Source organism: Schistocerca nitens, chromosome 5, assembly GCF_023898315.1.
Source record: "Schistocerca nitens isolate TAMUIC-IGC-003100 chromosome 5, iqSchNite1.1, whole genome shotgun sequence".
Taxonomy (NCBI): domain Eukaryota; kingdom Metazoa; phylum Arthropoda; class Insecta; order Orthoptera; family Acrididae; genus Schistocerca; species Schistocerca nitens.
In genome coordinates this window covers 351400882-351408380 of record NC_064618.1, presented here as the reverse complement: position 1 = coordinate 351408380, position 7499 = coordinate 351400882, and positions in this window count along the sequence as shown.

Below are 7499 nucleotides of genomic sequence, written 5' to 3'. Positions count from 1 at the left end.
GGAATGTTTGGAAATCATTTAAGAGAACCAAAAGGAAATAAGGCAAACGTACAGGAACTGCTTATCAATACGCGTTGAGAAGTAGAAATCAATGAATTTCCGACTTATCCGTGTAGTATTTCATTGGATCTGCCTTGTCGCTTTAAAACACTCCAAAAAACATTCACATTGTCTGACGATTAGCAGAACATGCACCGTTAGTTATTAAGTACTCAGTATCCATAATGTATTTTTTTGTGGTACAAACCCCGTTAAATAGTTTACAGCACACTATCCTATGATAGTTTGATCGTTGGAAGACGTTCCTTTCTTAGTGAGTTATCGAAATATCAGGACGTGCTAAAAATTAATGCCTTAGAATATTTTATGTGAGAGCTCTTAAGCCCTTTATCATGGCACAAAGGTTATTAACTTTCTAAATCTTTATTCTTACTGTCTACATATTTATTTCTCAACATGGTCACCCTGTTGACACATTTCTCGTATCGCGAGACCAGTTTGTTACCGCCACTTTAGAATTTTTGACGTTGTCGATAGAGCCACAACCTCACCTCTGCTTGCACCGCTTCGTCACTATCAAAGTGAAGTCCTAAAAGATAATCAAATTTGGGACTGTGCGGAAAATGAAAGGTGACAGTGAAGCTAATAATCCAGTAGAGTAAGAATCCAAATCGGAAACAACTGCTACAGAAGGTTTTTCTTTTTCAACCGCTCCCGGCGGTGTTGGCTTAAGTTTTGGGTAGTGAAAATGTACCCCCAAAAGGTGTATTTTGCGGTTTTAAGGTTATATCTCATAAAGGACTCACAATATCTAAAACATGGCTAGTTAAAAGTTTTAGGACATTAAATTCTGCATTGAATGAGACCAGACACACATTTTTTTGACCATCCGTTCTCTTCCTAGTGCTCAACAAAGTACGACAAATTTTACATATTTATAAAATATTTTCGTTTTAACTTCTGCTTTTTGATAATATCATCTAAATTAGCCCTTCTGTCGATAAAGTGGTACATATAAAGATTAAAGATGAATAAATTCTGCGATTGTTGAGTCCAAAAGTGAATTTATTGGACCATCTGTTTCCGTACATCTCCATCTTAAAGTGTGTGAAAATGACGGATCTGTATCTTGTACGTTAAATGACAATAGAGAAGAATGAGAAAGTGAATGTGAAAGTAAGGGGAATCAGGACTTTGTTGGAGTGCAGTGAGAAGGAACATAATAGAAAGGACGCACTTTTTAAGACATATGATACCGTAAAACTTCTGTTATTAATCTTAGACCACAGATAAAAAGGTGGCTGACGCAAAATGGTTCAAATGGCTCTGAGCACTATGGGACTTAACATCTGAGGTCATCAGTCCCCTAGAACTTAGAACTACTTAAACCTAACTAACCTAAGAACATCACACACATCCATGCCCGAGGCAGGATTCGAACCCGCGACCGTAGCGGTCGCGCGGTTCCAGACTGTAGCGCCTAGAACCGCTCGGCCACCACGGCCGGCGTGGCTGATGCAGAGAAAGCTAGTGGAAGTAAAGTTGCACGTCGAGTCGGATCACATCAGCCTGCGTTCAACTTTAAAATAACATGTTTTCTTCGTAACACAGATACCAGTGACGATTTCAGTTGCCAATAGATAAGACTGAATGTCCATCAGGGGATTGCTTTCAGTACTGTAACCTTTCTTCTACGTCGAGTTGTGTGGAGGAATGGCGAAATGGCTCTGAGCACTATGGGACTCAACATCTTAGGTCATATGTCCCCTAGAACTTAGAACTACTTAAACCTAACTAACCTAAGGACATCACACACACCCATGCCCGAGGCAGGATTCGAACCTGCGACCGTAGCAGTCCCGCGGTTCCGGACTGCAGCGCCAGAACCGCTAGACCACCGCGGCCGGCAGGAATGGCGAAACAGTCCATTTAATCCTCACCAAATAAACTGACTACCTAAAAAGACAGTACAACCGAAGTGCAACAAGTGGTTTTAGATAGCTATCCAGTAGACCTGCTCACCCAGAACATCAAATACGTTGAGCTCCTCCGCCGAAGCAAGAAGCATTACTCCCGAGGTTGTCATTGCCGAGTTAATGGTGCTGACCATGACTCAGGAGCAATTGCTTTTTAACGACAGAGATAAAGAGTGTCTCATCGGCTTGCTTACTGAGAGACTTTAAGGCTTTTCAGTAAAGCAAGCTAACGAAGACACAGACCACCTGATTGTTATCACGGCTTTAAAGGTATCACAGGAGCATGAGAAAGTTGTGGCAGCTGGTGAGGATACGGACGTTCTTATCAATCTCAGTGCCTTAGCTATATAATAAGCAGACACGTATTTCTCAAAACCTGGAAGAGGAATGACCTCATCAAAAGTATTTGGTCCGAACACCTTCAAACTGGCAGACAACATCAGAAGGCCTTAAGTGAATGTGACACAGCTTCAGCATCCTTCAAGCATGGCAGGAAGAAGATGATCAAACTGTTGGTCGAAAAGAAATGTCTTCTAGAGAAAATCAACTCTTTCCTCGAGAATGATACTCAAGCTGAAGCTATTGCCGAAGCTGACCTACGATATTTAACAATCCTCTACGGAGGTAGGGCAGGAGGTACTTCACATAAATTGAAATTCAACCTGCTTTACAAACACCCCGTGAAATCCAAATTCAATGTAGAACCAGCTCCAGAAACACTTGTCTCCACAATTTTCTTCAAATGAAACAAGGTGTGGGCAAGCGGTTGTGGGTGTCGGAAGTCTGGCAGTCAATGTTTACTGATTTGTGCCAGCGGCAAGAGGAACTCTTGCACTAACTTCCTGCGCCCAAATGAAACTGACGACCCAGAAGTTGAAAAAGTCCTGGACAGCGTGTACCGGGCGACGAAGATTACAGACTTTGAGGAGCAGACTGTTGGGGCGACGGACTCCGAATCGGAAATTACAGACATTGAGGAGCCGAGTGGCCCAACGACAGTCAAACGTTACATCTGTGAAATCTGTCTACCTGCCTATGGGTTTATTATCCTGTTTCCAACGTCACGTCACTTGAATGGGTTTCATCACATTCCATGAAACAATGTTTTAATGTTATCATTTTCTATATTCTACAATTTTAATATTTTATTGTATTACTATACGTGCTAAGTACAAGACTAGTAAGATGGAGTGCTATTGTACTGTGTTTAATATAGTTACAACAGCACTTATTGACGAATTTCAGTTCAAACAGTCTTCATTGATGATAAATGGTTCAGCTTTAAGGTGGGGATGTACGTTAACGAGTGGTCCAAAAAATTTACTTTTTGTCTCGTCGAACGCAGAATTTATTCATCTATAATTTTTGTATGGACCACTTTATTGATATATGAGTCAGTTTAGATTACATTACCGAAAAGCGGAATTTAACATGAAAATGTTTCAAAAATATGTAAAATTTGTTCAGCTTTGATGAGCACTGGTAAGGGAACGGGTGGTCCTAAAACCATGCGTCTTTCATTCAATGCAGAATTTAATGCCCTACAACTTTCAATAGGGCCATGTTTTGGATACTGAGTCCTTTACGAGATATAACCGTAAAACCGCAAAAATACCGATTTTGAGATTCCATTTTTCTCTTCACCACTTAAGCACAACTCCGCCGGCGGAGGGGTGGGGAGGGGGGTAAGGTAACCTTCATAGTCATATTGGCCGACATATGAAGCCCTTATAACAATATGACCTTTTGTAGCAATCATTTCCGATTTCTCTACTTTTTTGGTTTTACTACTGGCCAAAAGGCGTCGTACTGTTGTAGAATGACGCAGTGCTCGTGTGTCATCTGGAAATGCCATGCTGAAGCAGTGGATGCTCCATGTGTGGAAGAACACTCAGAATTCTAAAATCGCTTACAATACGCTGTTTCTCATGCAACGATATTGTTATGCCACACCGCGCGACTGCTTCGGTCGCAGGTTCGAATCCAGCCTCGAGCATGGATGTGTGTGATGTTCTTAGGTTAGTTAGGTTTAAGTAGTTCTAAGTTCTAGGGGACTGATGACCTCAGCTGTTAAGTCCCATAGTGCTCAGAGCCATTTGAACCATTTTTTGTTATGTGACACGCCGCCATACTACACGCCACAATTCGGAGCCCTCTAGTGACAGATATGTATACATGAAGACTAAAGACGTAGAATATTAATAACATTTGTTTTATTTAAAAACTCGGCATAAATCAGGTTACAATATGTAGTCCTTAAGGTCCAATGGACGTTCTTCAGAAGTGTGTAGCTACATATAGGTACATAGAATTACTGCTTCTGTGATTTACTTGTCCAACGTATCTCCTTTTCTTTTTACTCTTAGCACGTAAATTGACGTAAATTGATATATGTTGTGACACAAAATGTTTAACAGGAATTATCATATATTCCCATTGTTTCGTTTAGTCATGATAGTAGGTTTCAAATTGTTTTCCATATATTTCTTGTTTTTAATCGATAACATTTTTTTCGGTTTTTATCTTATACTCTGCTAGTGGTAGCTTTGGGCTGACAACTTACTCTCATATTTGCGTCTTGCCATGACTGTACAATGCGAGTCATCACAGACGATTTTTTCTGCTCTGATGAGTGGTATGCTGTTTTCATCGACATATAATGTGCTTAGTGTCTTATACCGCTTATTCACCTTAACTACTTCTCTAAATGGGAAGCTGAGTAAAACTCACAGAAAAAAAACAGTGTTTCAGCGAAAGACAGTTGGTCATGCAGAGCAGCTTTTATAAGCATGATTTCAGTTCAAATGGTTCAAATGGCTCTGAGCACTATGGGACTTAACATCTGTGGTCATCAGTCCCCTAGAACTTAGAACTACTTAAACCTAACTAACCTAAGGACATCACACACATCCATGCCCGAGGCAGGATTCGAACCTGCGACCGTAGCAGTCACGCGGTTCCGGACTAAGCGCCTTAACCGCGAGACCATCGCGGCCGGCTCATGATTTCAGTGCAGGCTCTGTTGAATTCAGCAGAACTGTAGGGCCCCTATTCATCAGGAAGTGATCACATTTTTTAAACTTTTTAAGCAGACGCCACATAACAACAGGAGGAAACATTTGATAAAATTTTAATCCACATTTGACTTCTATTATAAGGATTCACGTAGCGAGGAAAAAAATCAATTTATTCAAACAGCTGAACGTCAGTCCATGTTCTGGGTTCCTTCCCAATAAGAAAATTGTCGAGGCGCAGAAGTACTATGCAGCAACGTATCAATATTGTCACTTTTTCGGGGCGAGTACTGTTTCAATTCGACCCAAGGTCATTTCGAGTCCGTTTTGTTGATCAGCCTCACTTATCAGGTTGGTTTTCAGCCTGTTTTCTGCTCTCGTCTACGTTCTGGACGGCAGGATGAGCGGTTTTTCAACAGTTATGCGTTACCCTACCTGTAAGAAAACGAAAAAGCCTTCTACATTAGACCACTAATTCACAGATAACGTTCAATAGTCGGGCATCAACCTGTAGATTTACTTTAGACGTAACAAGTACACAATGACATACAAGTGGCATTCAAATGAAAAAAGTAAAGTAAAGAAAAGTAAACTGTTCATTGTTTCAAAAGTAATTGCCCCAACAGTTAATAAATTTACCCAACACAGTACCTTCATGTAAAAACGTTTCCGATTGCTTACGGAAGCATGATCGTACACTGGCGTGCACCTCTTCAAAAATGGTTCAAATGGCTCTGAGCACTATGGGACTCAACTACTGAGGTCATTAGTCCCCTAGAACTTAGAACTAGTTAAACCGAACTAACCTAAGGACATCACAAACATCCATGCCCGAGGCAGGATTCGAACCTGCGACCGTAGCGGTCTTGCGGTTCCAGACTGCAGCGCCTTTAACCGCACGGCCACTTCGGCCGGCTGCACCTCTTCTCACGAAGCAAATGCACCCCCACGAATGTCTTTCTTCAGGCCTCCAAAATTATGGATACCGCTCGGGGAGAGATCTGGACTGTGTGAAGTTATGTGCAAGGGCTTCCCAGCGAAACTTCTGCAGTGTAACCGAAATAATCTTAGCAACATGTGTTACCGCCCACACATCTTCCATCCTACTCCAGGAGCCTTTTCAAACTGTTTCGTTACGCGAAGGGTTTGTGCCACGAGGTGGCCATCCCTTATTGTGTTCTTATTGCTTAATATTAAACTTTCACTTTTGCAACATTGTCTTTGTTTCCAAACTTTGTCTCTTGCCGTACCATCCCACTCGCAGAAATAACATTAATATTTTGCGTAGCCCTACTGTTGACCTAATAAAACAGATTACTATCAATCTCCAGGTAACAACCACAGATGTTCAACATATTTAATTTTCTTCATTACATGCTTCAGACTTTCACAAGTCTCCTTCAGCTGCACTATGTGTGCTGCTGGAACTGAAGATAAAGCGTTACCACTGTGTAGCATCACACCCTTAAGACATATTTTACCAGAATCGATGTATAATGTCCAGCCATTTGGAACCTATGTAACAGTGTCCAGTTTGTTTGTTAAGTTTGGAATGTTATTACAGTAAATTAGATTTTCTTCGACACTGAAGTGCTGCAAGATATCTTTTTCTCTGTTACTATAGGAAGAGACTGATATATGGGCTTCAAGTACGTTGTTTTGCTGTAGCCTGGAACCTAACAGCTGAGCTGCAACCTTGTGAAGGTTTGCGGTTATGGTTGTGGCGCATTTGATGTTTCAGAAGCGAATTCGTTGGTCACCTCGAGCAAGCCAAATTGTAGAATGTGATCTTGCAGGATGACGGTAGTAGTGGAGGAAAATTGACATTTTCCTTTATTGTCGTCATCCCGCGACGTTACAGGCTACAACCTGATTTGGTCTATGATGTTTTTAAAATACATACTGTCACTTATATTTACGAATGCACGTCATTGCATGACTACAGCTAATGATGCTTTCCAATGCATGTTCACCGCTTTTACATTTTGAACGATGAAGTTAGCAACTGAAACTAGTTATCGTACTTCAATTGAAGTAGGAAAATTGAGAACTGGGTGTTAAAAGTTATTTTCCTTTGAAAAATTCTTAAATATCAAGACAATGGCAGTACGTATTTTAAAAACATGCACAACAGGCTGGAACTCCTACGCGAATCGGCGAAACACCGCGAGTAATCAGTACAATGGGCAAGAGCACTATATTGCGGAAAAGTCGAGAATTTAGGTTTGACGGGAGGCGTAGTCGGGTAGTGTGTGGAGTTGCAATGATCACTGTGTCCGAACTGCTTAGTGCTCAGAGCATCTGCCTAGTTAGCGGGAGACGCGTGTTTGAATCCTAGCCCGGAACAAATTTGCAGCTACTCCATTGATTTCAATCAATTGCCGCTCGCAGTCAGTGTCTGCGATTCCTTTGTGATTTAAAGAGGCATCTGTTAGAAGAACACTTGGAAAATGCAGTACATCTGTAAAGGGAAGTGGTCTGACTCTTCGCTGAGTTTTGTGCAGCACGT